The sequence below is a fragment of the Larimichthys crocea genome, chromosome XVI (genome assembly GCF_000972845.2).
Source record: "Larimichthys crocea isolate SSNF chromosome XVI, L_crocea_2.0, whole genome shotgun sequence".
In the NCBI taxonomy this organism is placed as follows: domain Eukaryota; kingdom Metazoa; phylum Chordata; class Actinopteri; family Sciaenidae; genus Larimichthys; species Larimichthys crocea.
The window spans coordinates 13059112-13075548 of record NC_040026.1 but is presented as its reverse complement, the minus strand read 5'-3'; the positions used below and the strand labels follow the sequence as shown (position 1 = coordinate 13075548).

Here is a 16437-nt window from a genome sequence, read left to right as displayed (position 1 = left end):
CAGCAGACATTGTGACTTGTCATAGCAGGAAAAGCACAGATGTGATTAATAGGCATTAACGATGGTTAAGTTCCTTTTAAATGTCCCGGTATGCCATCTCACGTCGCAGTATATACAATGGCGCATTTGCCATGGCAAATGGAATAACTCCATCGTTAACAATGTATAATTAATTACACCTGTGCTTTTCCTGCTTTTCACGTTACGTGTCAAATTGATGGCACTGAAAAAAATCCTACTAAGCTCCAATGACCTGGTGCAGCGAATGGTTTGATGCTGCAAGAGGTGATGCAACCTTAGGGGGTTCAGCAGGTGTTGTACTGGGTTTCACATTATTTGAAGAGTCCAGTGTTAATCACATAATTAGCATTTAAACTTCACTTGAGTCACTGCTAATGATTTTCTCATTATCAGTTCTCCTGAGTAGCTAATCATGTAAGATGCTATTCATTGGGATAGTGTTTTTTTTTTTTTTTTTTGTGAATAAAACTTCAGAAATTGACACAGCAATTGTTCAGAATGAAAATCAATCAATTTTTTTTTATTATTGTAAAATATATCATTGTCAAATGTATATTGTAGTACTCTAATTTTATATCCAGTATCCAACATAGCTGTTATCAACAAAGTTACTACTAAAGCTTGTGGTTTAGCTAGCTATGTTTATACTATAGATTTTGGTTCAGGAGGGTTGCTCAATGGCTAGGACACTGCATACGGCATGTTGTTAAAGTTTAGAGTACTGAACAGGACAATAGGGTTAACTTGCGAGGCTATTTACCATTCTCATAGTGGACAATACTACTAGGAAGACCTTACAGCTTTGCTAGCTATGTTAATAGTATAGATTTAGGTTCAAGGGTGTTGCTCAGTGGCTTGCATACCTGCTTACAGAAGCTAACTTTGCCAATGAGAACACTGGAAACACCATATTGTTAAGTCTATTGTTAATCCCATGTTCCTGATCCATCCATCTTCTTCCGCTTATCTGAATACGGGTCACGGGGGCAGCAGCTTCAGCAGGGATTTGAACAATGGATCAGGAACATCCCCTCCTGGAGCTGCCACCTTACCGCGGTGGAGGGGTTTGCGTGTTCCAATGATCTTAGGAGCTATGTTGTCGGGGGCTTTATGCCCCTGGTAGGGTCACCCAAGGCAAACAGGTCCTAGGTGAGGGTCCAGACAAAGTGCAGCTCAAATTCCCCTGATGAAATGACAACCGAAGGAACCAAGTCTCCCTTGCCCATTGTTCGAATTAGTTTAAAACAGACAAAACATACTGGTTAGGGAATTAATCATTGTCACAGTGGACATTTTGAATGGTAGCAGTAATCATGGCTCCATTCTGTTCTGGTGTGCTGTTTCCCAGACTATTGTTGGCTCACTGGGCTGCCAGTGATTGGAACCATCATTAATGCAATTAGCTCCACCTGTGCTTTTCCTGCTACCACAAGTCAACATGTCCACAGAGAGAGAGAGAGTTAGAGGTCTGTGATTCAGATTTCGGGAGCAATATTTGTGCATCAAAGCTACGAGTCTGGTTTTACAGTTTCCTTCCAACTGATATCAAATGACAGCAGACTCAGGTGTCTCTAATGGAGGGTTAATGGCTCATTATACCAGTGTTAATTAGCAGTATTAACCAAGTGAAGCGGAAATCACATTCGGTACCAGAGTTAGTTCCTGTTATTCACAGTGGTGCCCAGGAGCCAACTCATTTCATATTAATGTGTGATATTGCTGATATTGTTGGCGTAAAAGCACCCAAGTTCACTTGGAGGTAAGATGGCACTTTTTCATTCATTAGTCACTATATGAAGGAGCACATGCTTAATTTTAGAGCTGTGACTCATTTTATTTTTGCCTTCTGAGTTCGGTTGTGGTAATTAAAGCATTAGCAGTCTCCAATGCTATTATTGCAGTCTGGGTTGCTCATCTTTACTCATTCTCTGCTTTTATTGTGTTTGGACTTGGTCTGATTGTTAGTGTTTGAGCCATTATTGTATAACGCGGATGTAATCTAATTGTTGAAATTGGTTCTTAAAACGGGAGTCATCAATAAGTCTGGTTATTAAACGATTAAACTGTTGTAATTTTTGCCATTTGTGCGTCAGCAATGAGCATTTTCCTGTCTATGAAGAGCACGTTGACGCTTTTTGTTGCCAATCATCTCGTTGATGTGTCATCTGGCTTAAAGCTCAGCGTCCATAAAGCATCTCTAACTGTTGGAGGAGCCGAGGGCAGTATCCAATCTGCAGTAAAAATGCTGACCATGTATTTAATGGGCCTTCTCTGACGCATGTTAAGTTCATTTACCACTTGTAATACTGTAGTGAATGTCCTGATATACCCTAACACTCTTCAGACAGCAGTTGTTTATGTCCTTGTGCTGTCTGCTATATTGAATACCCTGTGGTGCCATGATGTGATATGCTTTTGTGTCAGAGCCACAAAGTAGTAAAGCAAAGGCTAAGATAACCCTCTTAATCTAAAGACCTAATCACTTGTGGAATCACTTGCAGTGTGGGTGATACTGAACCTGTTACCTTGGCCTCACATAAAGACTTATTTGTGTGGCACAGGTTGTGTGTACGTGCGTGACTCCATTTGTGCAGGAAGGTCATTCTAATAACAGATAGCAGCCTTCAATAATGGATAGTGTGAGTCGTTCAACACACACGGTGGGAAAAAAAAAAGAAAGGAGGAGGCGGAGGAGGAATAGATGAGAGTTATAGAAAGATCTTACACGCCATTGCCTGCTGTGCTGCCGTCACCCGTTCACGCTCGGTAACAATGAGGATCTTTGTGCTAGAGACAGGCATGAGCAACAAACACACACTCACACAGACACACGCACACACACACACACACACGTATACATACAGTTAAACCACCCGCTGCACACACGCATCAAACACAGATTTGTTGTGGGTCAGTGGAGCTGTTTATCAGGAGGTGAAATGAACAAAGACCGTGTGGGATGTAGGAGCAGTTCTGCTTACAATGGGGACTACGTGTGTGAGCTAATGAAATGGTTCACACTAGTAATTAACAGGACATGTATTGATTGTTAAAAATACATATTCTTCAGATTACATAATTTCTATTCAATGCCAGGTTAAAAAATGAATGACAGAAGTTACTGTACACACTCAGCAGGAACAAATAAAATTGTTTAAGAAACATTTGAGAGAGTATTTTTAGTATAAAGAATAGACAACGCATGCGTGATCTGCGTTCAGACCTGAGACAGGCTCAATGAAGCCTGGGTGCTTAAGCAAGCCATCTGTAACGGCACCTACCTGTCAATCAAAGAGGCCATGCTGTTAATTATGCATAACTTTAAGCCTTATTATCATTTGAACGGGTGAGTTATATAAATATTCAGCCTCAGTACACAAACTGGTTCTTGATAAATGTTCTGGAGCACTTTGAGTTCACTGGAGAACCTTTTTATCCTCAAGAAGGGTTCTTAAGCATAAAGTTCTTTGTCACAATTGCAGCATTTTTGGTACATTTAAAGAACATTTTTATGTTTAATATTTTCATTTTAAATGTTCTTTGGAATGCCAATTACTGGTTCTATAGGTCGACCCTTTGCAGCAAATGGTTCTTTGAAGAACCAATAGGTAAAATGTTCCTTGCAGAATCGACAAGGGTTGCCACTTTAGGTTTTAACTCGCACCTTTATTTTTAAAGGTGCATTGTGACGAAAAAGCGTAAACACATTTATTTCAGCTATGAAGTTGGGCATTTTAATACAGGAGGTTGATGCTTGCATTGGATGCACTGGACTAAAGAAAGACTACCAAAAAGGTTCCCAGATGTTGATCCAGCATGTAACCTTTGCAAACTGAACCTTCTTCAGTTGCTCCAGGCTAGCCATTTAACTGGCCCTCTGTGTACAGTCAGTCTCAGTGATACTTGAAATGACTATAGATCCCCTGCCTTATTATAGCTCTTTTTGGAGTAGCCTTTGATGTCTATTCTCCGAACAAGCACCCTGGCGCCTGGTGGAATTCTGTACACTGATTGCCTGCCGTCCAACCCTACTGAGGTGAAAAGAGGCAATTCCTCCATCTCGTACGCCGTGGATCAAAGACAACTTATACTATAAGAAGCTTGAAAACCTCAAGCACATATTGCAAGGCTTTTCTGGCAAAGTCTGCATAATTTGGCAACCTTTTCTAATATACAGAATGTAGAAGAAACTAGAGCTAAATGAAGACTCCTAATCAGGAGGTGGTTGGGGTGGCTGTGCCGGTTGGGTATCCTATCCTACAGTATTAGAGTTGAAGAGAAAACAGTTTTATAATCTTCCGTGTTTAGTCCTGAGCAGCATGAACACTGCGCAAAAAACAGCATTGTTTCTTAATCAGCATGATTACATGCACAATCATAACTCAATTACTATGAATACACAGATTATGGTAATATTTCAAATAAGGTGTTCAAACTGTATGATACAGTGTTTACACGAGGAACAAAGAGATTTACATGATTTCTTTGTGAAAGAATTAGAGGTGCCCTACAGGCTAATGGAAAATAAAGGTTTGAGCTTTGCTGGATGTTAGCCCCAACAGTAGAGTCATTAATCTGTCACCCCATAAAACTAATTTCATTCATTCACCTGCAGCTAGCTATGCTCACCTGTGACCTTTTTATTGTGTGTGTGTTTGTGTGTGTGTAATTAAAACACAGCAATGAACAGTAGCATTCATATGGGATGAGTAATTGAAAAGTTCAGGGCTGTATATGGTTAATAACATGATTTTGATTATAGACCAATCCATAAGTCTGTACTCAGACACAGTTATGAATTGGAGGTTTTAGTGGGAATGCGATGTAGTTGCAGCCCCATCAGGGTGACGCTAATGTAATTTTATGAAACCTCTTGCCCATTGCGTCTTTAATGGAGTGCATCTGAGGGCGATCATGGGGTGAAGGGGGTATTCATGTGTACGTGCATGCATGTGTGGGTGGTTGGCTTGTATTTGGTCACGCCCTGACCAGCAGATTTCTCTCTTCCCTTGCTCTTTTGGGAAGTGGCCAGCATCCCATCCTGTCCACGCAACCAAAGCCATCACGACATTAAAAAAAAAGAAAAAAAAGAAAATTGTGACTGCGGCGTGCCTCCTGTGTGGCTCCTGCATAGCTTTGGGCTTTTCCAGAAGGATGCGTACAGCATGCGACAAAGCTGAACACGACGTGAAAACACTATCCTTTAAAGTGTGGCTAGGATAGCAAGTTAATCACCGAGGAAAATTAATGATCAGGTTATGCAGCCAAAGAATATGAGGATGAGGACTCAGATAGGAGCCTCGGTCTCGCTGATCAGACAATGAAAGGTAAAAAGGACAATCATTCAATCACAACGCCTTCTCTGATTCACACTAAAAATAGAGAGGAATAAGTGCAGTGAAGTGCAATCTAAATGTCATGAGACAACTTATGTTATGATTTGGTGCTATATTCATAAATTTGAATTAAAACCACCAGTGCTGATCTAATGTTGTGTTTATAGGAATCGTTGTGATTATGTCCATTGTGTTGACATGTTGAACATTAATAGACTGGAATATTTTAATTTTGAACAAGCAATATTCAACTTGAGATTTGAGGACAAAATACAGCTGAGGCTAATGGGAATTTCATTAGTTTTATCATAACCTAAAAAATTACATTTCTGCCCTGGAGGTGGTGCTACATTTAAAGTTATTACAATACACCCTGAGGGTGGACATGGATGTCTGTTCCAAATTTCAATTCCAATTGCTAGAAGAAAAGTCAAGATAGAAAGATCAAGTCTTCAGAAATCATCCTCTGGGAATCGTGACTTTACTTAATTTAACAGTAATCCAATATGGCTGTAAGAAATCAGTTTGATTCAAGTTTTTATCACCCAGTGGGTAAATTTAGAGGAGTCTTTTTTTTTTTTATAGGTTGAAACCTCATACAACAAGGTTTGGCCTCCCTTTCCTGTGTGAGATCATGCAAGGTCCTATAGACCTGTCAGTCTCTATAAAAACCTTTTCTTTTTTTTTTCTTCTTTTTGGAACATCAAGCTGCTCTTTAGTTGCCCTACAGAGTTTTTTTTTCATCCATTTGTTCTGTTAAGCTTCTGAGGCCTCTAAAATGGTGTCATGGTGTCCTTCTCCTCTTTCAGTGAATCATGATGCCCCCAAACTTCTTCCCTCTCTAACCTTGAGTCGCAGAGAAAAGTTGACTCGGCTTGACTTGTTTTCTGCTTTTATGACTTCTTGTCCTCCTTGTTCCTTTTTTTTTTCCTTGTTGTTGCTTTTATATGATAGAAACAGCTTGAAGAGTGAGTGGGGAGAGCCGCGGCAAGGACTGAGCCTTTGTACATGGGGCGGCTGCTCTACCAACTGAGCTTAAAAAAGTTTGATTTCTCCTGTTCTATTTTGTAATATCCTAGTTTGGTTGGTGATTGATGGAACTTTTTTCCTCGACTGTACCATCATTGACATATTGTCCTAAAAGCACTCAGACAGAAGGAATTTCAATAAGAACCTGTAAATTAGTTTTTTGCTTCAAGCCAGCCATCTGTCTGCTCCTTCATGTCATACTAATACCTCCAGTCATCATCATTTATGAGCTTCTTGTGGATCCCACTATGTGTTTTAATTAAGTCTTCACTTTATGCCCGCATGATCCTTCTCCTTAGGTTCTAGTTCTTTGTCACTAATTGTCATTTTCCTCACTTTAGAATGTCCATATGGTTCATCCTTGTCCCTGCATACAACACTCCACTTCTTTCAGTCATCCTACTCTTTGTACAGACTCTGGATTTCTGCCTCAGGGCAGAATCTCAGCACCTCACAGCCTCTTTTGTCATTTTCATTCATTTTATGCAAAGCACTCTGTGGATCTCCTGGATCTCATGTTCACAAATTGTCATTCTGCGGGCCTGATCGCCTCTTTCTCTGCCAATGCAGCATTGTAGGATTCATCCAAAGCTTTGACATGTTGATGACTCTCTGTGAGCCACAGGATTGCTTCTTGGATGGCATTGTTCTGCTGCCCCCTTTTCCATCACAGCACACATTTCCTCCAAAGTGGGTTTATTTGGAGTATTTGCAGGTACTGATTTTCTTTTTGGAGCTTTTGTCTCACAGCTTCACTTTTGGCTTTTCCTCCATTAAACTTATACTCCGAGGCTTTGTGATTTAGCTTTTCCTTGAAGTCTCTGGACATGTGGCTTGGAATAATAAAAACACATCTGAGATTTTAAGCCGAGTGTCTCATTAAGCAGCCACAAAAATCAGTGAAAATAAACATTCATAACTATTAGAAAACCCTGTTCAAAACCAACTCATTTTGCTGTTCAGACCATTTCTCCAGACTATGTAGGGGTAGTGTGTGATCACGCTTTGACTGGCAGCTCCCTCAGCATGGAAGCAAATGATTGTACTGCTGTGGACGATGAGCAGCAAAATGTGTTTTAGCCACCTAGAAACATCTATTAGTCTGAAACCTTCAGACACTTTCTATACTCTATATTCTTCAAAGCCACAAGACCAGACTCCTTTTAGTAAAACATTAATTTTTTTAACTTCATGATTCATATGGACCAAACCGGAGTTGGTAATTGTTGGGACAGCAGAAAGCCTAACCAAGACGATTTGGTGAGTTTAAATTGGTTCCTGTCACGTTTGAATGAAGTGTGCTATGACAAGTTAACAAGGCAGTTAAACTAATCTTAGTTTGGAAAAAGAGATTAATTGAATTAAGAATATAATTGCTGTACGCCTATTTCCTTTTTTGACAGCTTAGGAGTGTATTTATTACACTAAACAGCAAAGTTTGTCCGGTTGGCTTTGAGGCTTTGAATCTAGATTGTAACCAATACCTAATGCTTTTGAGATGCTTATTACTATGCGTACTCTGTATTGCATAGTGAGAAGGCCGTTGTGGATTTGGGTTTCCAGTGGTGTTTAGGTCAAAGTTTTTCTTGCAGTGTGTGACTGTGACTGTCCAACATCTCATTTGACACCACCGTACTATCACAGTTAACACATATCGATCATTCTTGTTTAGAAAAAACAATTTAGTACTAAAAGGATCGATGATGTTTTCTGTGTGGTGCCTCGAGTCTGAAAGAACCTACCGAACTACAGCCTCTGTTGCTCTGTCCTCTCTATCAGGGTGACGACTAATCCATCAATTAGACTCCTCTCTTTTGTCTGGACCATAAAAAGTCCATTATTATCTGTGCGTATTAGTAAAGAGCAAAAACAATGACTTAGACATTATGCGCACATTCTGTGGATCCCAGGAAGAGCAGCTACTGTTTTTGATACAGTAACTAATAGGGACCATAACAAACACCCACCTAGGAATTTGGTGTGGTGTCAGTGCTGCTCAGGGCCTTGGCAGGTTGGTTATTGCCTTGAGGTTCATGCTGTCAAGCCCATCTGGCAGCAACCGGTGCCAAATCATGACGTGTTAGCCTCGCTTATGCTGCCACCCACCTACATCCTCATGAACACTCTGACGGTGTAACCTCTCCACTTTCCCCATCTTGCCTCTCTTAGTATTTATCTCCTGCTTCTTTTCATGATGCCATTGTTATGGCTGAGGTTAAAATTCTAAAGTAACTTTAGTCTCTGAGTAACTCATGTTTACAGATAACAGTAAACCTTTCTGTCCTAACATGTTAAAGGCCCACCCACATCCTTGAACAACATGTTTTCTCACTACTGCTACAGCTACCACTGAGTGCTTGTTGTGTTTTTTCCCCAAGGGAATTTTCAAAACTTGCATGCAATGGGTATTTTGTAGGCTATTTCCATATGTTTGATTTGATTGTTCATTCAAATTGTTCATTGTTAATTAATGCACCTTTTTGCTGGCTGTAATGAAGGTCGTCTTCATTACTTTTGGTAGCAATAGCACAATGAGTAAATATATTAAAGAATGAGGCACAAACCAAAGTAATGAATGTATTATTGAATTTGTGAAACTATTGTGTTAACTGTGTGTGTGTGTGTGTGTGTGTGTGTGTGTGTGTGTGTGTGTGTGTGTGTGTGTGTGTGTGCGCAGGTTCTGTGTTGCCCTCAGTGGAGATCAGGCCTGTAAAAGAAACATTCAGTTAGTTTGGTAGCCTGAACAAAGCTCTTTGTGGTAATGTGCAACCAAATGTATTTGATAAAATGTGACGTGACTGTGTAGTATCATAAATGAAATGTGTGTGTGTGTGTGTGGTGTGTGTGTGTACAGGTCACTCACCTGTTGTCACAGTTTCTGTATCCCCAGGTTAACTGAACAGTATTTAAAGGCTCCAGACCAAACCATAAACTAATTGGTGTAGGGGGGAATACACCTTAATTACTTCTTTGGAGTTTAATAGATTCTTTGGTAATGTTCAGCACAGGTAGAGAATGCAGTTTTCAAATGATGATATAGCAGAGTGTAAATGTATTTTAAGATTTTTGTCTAATGTTTAGTATGTTGGGATGTAATGGGAGGGGCAGAATCCCCCAGACTCTGTCAGGGTCTATGTTGGTAGCAGCAGTAGCAGCCAGTTCCACCACACACGACTGCTGGTAGGACCACTTATGTTCCTGGTCCACAGTATGTGTTTCTGTATGTTAATGTGTCAATGCCAATGAAATAAAAAACCTGGTTGGTTTGCACACAACCTCTGCCTCAAGCCTCCCGCCTTGCGTATCCAGCTGCTACATGGTCATCCATACATGGCATTGGTCAAGTTAGCAGTAATTAATATGCTTCAAGTTAAAATAAAGCCTGCTTAGATTTCTCATTGAGTTTAAAAAATCACAGTTTGAAAAGAAAATGGTAGTTATATATATCATAGTTTGGGTTAAGATAAACACATAATGTAAAATAACTTAAGTTTATGAAGTCAGTGTTAACTTTTAGTTTCATACTGGACATGAACAATGGTCTCGTCTGTGTTTGACACATCCATCTACTAGAACCTTGTCCATATTGCTCTTTATACTACATCACCAGACTTCAGCAGCACACTAAAACATTACCTCAGATTGGTGCGTCCAGAAAAGACGCAACAGAGGTACAATCCAGGTTTAGAGCATAAGGCCACTGACCAAACAGACCTTTCTCACTCCCAAGTCATCAAATATGTCAGTTTGTTAGCTCTGTTTTGGTCTCCACCAACTCCTGAAATATCCAGTTTTAGCTGTTGCATGCTCTGCTGTTTCAACAGTTGCTGGATTGTCAACGACCCCTAAAAATCAGGCTGGGCTTTGGCAAATAAAATCAAAGCTATCTGCATGTGTACTGTAGAAGGAAGACAAGTTCTTTTAGGTGAACTTGCCCTCAGAAACAGTAATTCAGTTATCTTCTGCACCATCTTGTTTGTATAGAGATTCACATTTATTGAATTGCACACAATAATCCGCCGAAATGTCTGCAATGTACCACCTACAGAAACTTTCCCCGTAAATCCAAAGAAAAGAGCATCATGGTACACCCCCACTGTTTGTGTGAAGCCTAGAAACACTAACGCTGATGAAGAAAACAGTTTGAGGATTACCTCCTGAAACTTTGTCTGAACCCACCTCTTCTTGTCGCCCACCCGTGCTCACAGGGGAACAATGGTTCTTTTGAAGTTACCGTCCTTCCATTTGTAAGGTTGAGATTCCCTCCACCTCCGCACTCCGCACACAAATAGCTCTCACTATAACGCTTTGCTTGTAATGCACAAATTTCTAAAAAAGGGAAAAAAAAGTGATAAACTCAAACTGTTAGGGGAAAACTAAGAAACCCTAGGAGGGTTATAAAAAGACTCAAAGCAATAACAAATAATTACACCTAAATTAAGTTGGCACGGAGAGAAAATTACAGCGTAGAGAAGGTGTACACAAAAGACAAAATGAGTAAATGAATACATTAGAACAGACCTGCCATTAAATAACCCTGATGCAGAAAAGAATATTCACAGGCTGGCCGTTGTTGGTGAGAGTGTTCTGTTGTCAACATGTTCCTGCCAGGAGAGAAAAAGATCAGGATGACAACCGTGTGTGGGTGTTGTGTTACTAAGGGAGAAAAAAAAAGTTTTAATTAGTTTAAGTCCACATGTGAAGCTGGTAGGAGCTGCAATTGCATTAGTAGTGTCAGCGGAACGTCTTCAGAATCAGGTATTCAAGTCAATCATATCATAGCTAAAGCTGCTACAGTATACACCTACATGTCACCTGTGATAAACTAGAAGCTATTTTAAAGCCAGACTTTACGGATTCTCTAACAACAAATGAAAGATAATTAATATTGATCATCAGATTTTAAAAAGGAAAAGAACAAGCTGTTTTTGTTTCAAACAAATGGCCTCTAAAGGGGAAAATGAGCAACGTCGTTTGATAGTTGAACAAATGAATCTCGCCTCTTTGTTCTCATGCTGTTCATGCTTGATTGCAGCTGTCGAGATGTGATTATGTTTGAGTCTAAACATGTAGAGTTTCAGGAGGATACAGAAACAGCGACTTTGCCAATTCGAGAGATGTTAAGGAAACGGGTGCAACAAAATGTGCGGATGGAAAATGTGGAATCAAGAAATCGGAAATACACTGATTATGGATCCTACTTTTTAATATTTATAACAAACAAAACAGTTTGGATTCTTCTGTGTGTATTCATTCATACCAAGACTCATCTGATTCCATAAATAACAGTCGCCTGCAAATTTCTAGTTATGCAGGCAATCGCCCACTCTGCAGCACATCAGTTCTTCAACATCTGTCAAGCAAATGATTAATCATGTTCCCAATTATGATTGCATTAGTCCTTATTGTTAAGACTATACTGTCAGACTTTGTCAGCTCTATGCCCATGTGTTCCAACTGAAACAGCAATATCATGAATATGTACTTTGATATTTTAAAGACTATTTTGTGAAGGATTTAATGCGCTGATGAATATAACAGCAGGGCTGAATCATCTTTTTATCAAAATAGTTTTTTAATGTCATGTAACAAAGTCTTACTTCTGAAATGTATTATAAGTTTAGCTGACGCATTAACTGACCTCCTACAGTTGTAAAAATCAGCAAAAAAAAAATGTCGTCTATATCCAGCTCAAAGGATGATGACCTCACCTTCACTGGCCTGTATTGATCGAGGGGAGAGGAGTGTGATCCCCCCTACTGGAGCTCAGAGGGATGACCTATAGATCGATGCACAGACAAGGAACTGCATCATCTATTTGCATCACAGGCTGCCTATTTTTAGCAACAAAACTGTAACAGCTAACTTGACTTGCAACAAAGATCCACTTGTTTTCTACAATCAAACAGTTTAATCGGAAAGATGATTACTCCTGTCTGTTAGACTTCCATGTGGCTTGAAATAAACCAGTTCTTAGAAAGAACAAAAGAACAACCCTACACTCGACTGACCTCATCAATAGTAGGACATGTGGTTTGATTTGCAGTATACTGTTGCTTTCCAATGCCCAAAAAGTAAAAAAAAACAAAAAAAAAACGTTTTCTTCCGCTCCTGGTTTTTCATCCCTCCTGCCAGTACTTTTCCACTCACCTGTTGGCCACTCCAACCTCATCAGTGCAACCACCTTCACCTGTGTTCTCTCACCTGATTTAAACTCACTCAGTCTCTGCCAGATTGTCTTGAGCAGCATGCTAAGCTCTCGTGCATTTATCTTCGGATTGCTTCCCCCGGTTTCGACCCTGCCTGTCCCAGACCCGTCATCATCGTCCCTGTCCAAGTAACCTGACCAGCCTTCTGTCCCTGACTCCTCTGTCTGCTCACCCTTGTCTGTCTCCTGTTTGCTTGGATTCCCTCCCCAGAGGTTTCTGCTGGGGAGTTGAAACTGTTTTGGCTGGCTCTGTTGTCGACTATTTCCTGTTCCAACACTGGTTTCAGTCTGTGCTGTTCTTGGGTCCAACCTCACACCTGTTACCAGCGCCGGTCCCCCCACGGAGACTGCGCCCTGGGCGGCCGCCCACATTGCCCATAGCTAAGACCGGCCCTGCCTGTTACAGTAAATGACACTTTCCATATATCGAGACCCAACAATTCCCACCGTGAGCAAGCACTTGGCAACATTGGCAAAAAAGAGGCAGGACCCAACTTATTGGTACCGATACTGGGTGGTTGAGTTATTAAATTATTAATCAATTAATGTTAACAGTATTTGTAGTGGATTTAAAGTAGGACCACGGCAGTAGCCTTGACCATTGCCAGATCTAGGTGTAGCCACAATCCAAACTTGCCATCTTACACTGACCTGTGTGCATCACACATGATGTAACAAAACATTTTCATTGGTCGATATTATTCTAAATGCTGACAATAGATGGAAGAGAATATGCAGATTTATATATTAAAAGTTTTCATTGGACAGCGGCTTTTACAGTTTCATATAGGAGAGAAGTAAGATGCAAGATGACATTTTGCTGGGATTTCTTTTCTCGTTTCCACAAGATAAAAAACAGAACTTTTCTCTATCAGCTACACCAGGTTACAGTGATGACATTTTTAAATGCATGAGGCTTCATCGAGCCCCATGAAGTTACTATTACCTCTGTCTTTGTCTGAAAGGTCAGCGGTCCTTGCAGGCTGCTATGTGCAGAGCGGACCTAAAATTCCACATACTTATCGTCAGTATTCAGCATCAGAGCCAGAAGGCAATTATGGATCGCTTCTGCTGCCTTCATTTAATTAAGGGCTTACTCATTGTTCCATCATGCATTATCTCGTGGACTGTGAGGAAATGAGAATCAGTGGACCTAGATGAGGCTCAGGCAAAGTAAACAAAGCACACACACTCACAAACACACACATCACACAGTAGTACTCTAAATTTTAAACAAATGAATGCTCACGGCTTAGGCAAGGAGAAGGCTTTCTAAGTGCATGTGTGCAGTAAACACACTGGGGTCAAACTCGTTTGTGAGTAAGTGATGCTAAAGCCATCATCGCCTGGATTCTGCTGCTTGTGCTTTGGACTAATTGACTGGGTTTTCTGGATCTTTTTGTTCTATTTTAGGCTTTTAGCTGACACTTTCACACAGTGGATGCTTCATTATCTGAATCACAAACATCATGAACAGTGTACGCCGGCCACAGCTGAAAAGGTGTTTATTAGAGCTCCTAATTTAAGGAGTTAGGAGGCTGAGATGAAGCTCATTCTGACTCAGGTTGTTAAAATATACTTTGAATGTGGCATTTCTGTTTTCATGAATCATTCCTTCACAGAAAAAGAGCTGCTTCACAATATTTTCCATCATTAGGGTAATTAGGCGCAATTAACCTCAACTATTAGGCTAATACATATATAATATATGTAAGTCTACCCAGTGCTCAAAAGCTATTACACAACACATAGGCCTATATTAAGTTAACTGCATTAAAGGTCCAATGTGTTTTATTTATTGGTATGCAGCATTCCAGCTGATTACAACCCCTCACCTCACCCTGTCCTTCTCGTGGTACAGCATGGCAGACTTCTCCTCAGGTAACAAAAACTGATATTTACTTACAACTTATTTTTAGGTGAATATACAAAACAAAGAAAATGGTTATGAAAATTCCATTTCTGACATTTTGTAAATAGAACCATCTAAATTTGACAAGCTGGCTCTTTTAAACTAAATGTTTAGCCTAATTAGGACAGCAGGAACAAGCTGAAAACAAATACAGTGGCATAGTATCACCTTGGTAGGCAAGCTGATATGACTAATGTGTTAGCAAGCAGTGTCATTTACATGTCATTCAGCCACATTAGCATTAATCTGGATTTGTGTTCCTGACCACCTGTCCAGAAAGTCCAGAATTCACTCTTGCTTCAATGTTTTCGATTTCCAACACCTCCTCAGGGAAATGTTGTTTCTTGAACTTCTAAATAGGGTTGGTTTATCTGAGCTATATATTTGGGGAGGAAAAAAAAGCCTAAACAGCTAAAACCAAAATAGTGAGCTGAAATAAAAGATCAGCGGAAGAAATGAAAACTGATTATTTGATGATAATTTGATATGTTCACACATTTCCCTTTACATGGAGTAATTTGATCCATTGTTCATATGAATAAAATATTGAGTAAAGCAGTTTTGTGTAAAGTCAATTCAGTACTGTTTATTCCTTTACAGACTGAAATTCGGGGGTTTCTACAATATATACAACACCCTCTATTCTTATCCCCTTAAACTGGATAAGGAAATGTTAATATTAAGGGGCTAGAAACAGAGTAGGTCTTCAGATTTCTATACATTGTGACTTTAACAATACAAAACAAAACTAACCCAAAATAAAAAGCTATATTAATGGACCTAAATACAAAAGATAAATGGCTCAGTTGCAACTTCATTAATAATCTGTTGCTTTGCTCCATAAACAAGCTCTGACCTGACCTATTTAATGTTCTACAATATGACATTGGTAAAAAATGAGATTCTGGCTCCATTATTTACTGAGTCTGACACGTGAGCACCTACTGGCTCATGTGTTTTATTTATATATATATATATATATAAATAAACACTTTATAGTCATATTATGCAGGCCATTGTTATCTGTGAACATAAATATTCAGTAGCCCATTGACGCTTCTGTTTGGCATAAAATAAGATGATGTAATGAACTCAAACTGCGCAGGGAGGAGGGTAGAATCTCAAAATACATTTCCATAAAGCATGCCGACAGTGGAAATACAAAGAGGACAGCACCACTAACTGGTGTGTGAAAGAAAAAAAATATGCATCACAACAGTGTATTTAAAGTGAGGATGTGTGGGTGTGTGTGTGGGCATGCAGATACAGTTAGCAAGTGTTTTTGTCCAAAAGGTCGAAAATGTGGCTGAGCCACAGATCTTGAAGTGAAATACCAACCTGAAGTTTTTCATGAGGCTTATATTACATGCCCGATTCCAAAAAAGTTGGCACGCTGTGTAAAATGTAAATGGAAACAAGATGGGATGATGATCAAAACACTGTAACCCCATTTTAATTGAAAATGGCCCAAAGGCATCTTATAACATTTAAGAAATTTGATTGTTTTTGGAACAATATGTCCATTTTGAATTTGATGCCAGCAACATATTTCAAAAGAGTTGGGACAGTGGCAACAAAACTCCTGGTGGAACGTCTCATAACAAGTTACTGACATGATGTAGTATAAAACAAGCACCCCAAAGAGGCTGACTCTGTGAATTAAAGAGGAGGTATTCATCACGCAAATAGTGCAACAGTTTAAGAATAATCTTTCTCTGCAAAGAGTTGAAAAGAATCTGTGGTACAAAACACCAATATCAGATGGCCATAATCTCACAGACAGCATTGCATCAAAAGCAGATACAATTCTGTCATGGACGTCACTGCATGGACTGAGGAACACCTCCAAAAACCACCATCTGTGATTTTTCTGCTGCATCCACAAATGACAGTTGAAACTCTACCATCCAAAGAGGAAACCACATCTAGAA

At 39.8% G+C, this 16437-nt stretch overlaps 1 long non-coding RNA gene across 1 annotated transcript in view; it reads left to right on the top strand.

Moving 5' to 3' along the window:
* Positions 1 to 1510: 1510 nt before the first annotated feature.
* Positions 1511 to 16437, top strand: part of LOC113747840 (uncharacterized) — an 80394-nt gene continuing 65467 nt past the window's right edge. Inside the window, exon 1 of the long non-coding RNA XR_003463923.1 lies at positions 1511 to 1780. This is a non-coding gene — a long non-coding RNA (uncharacterized LOC113747840). The remainder of the gene's footprint in view (positions 1781 to 16437) is intronic.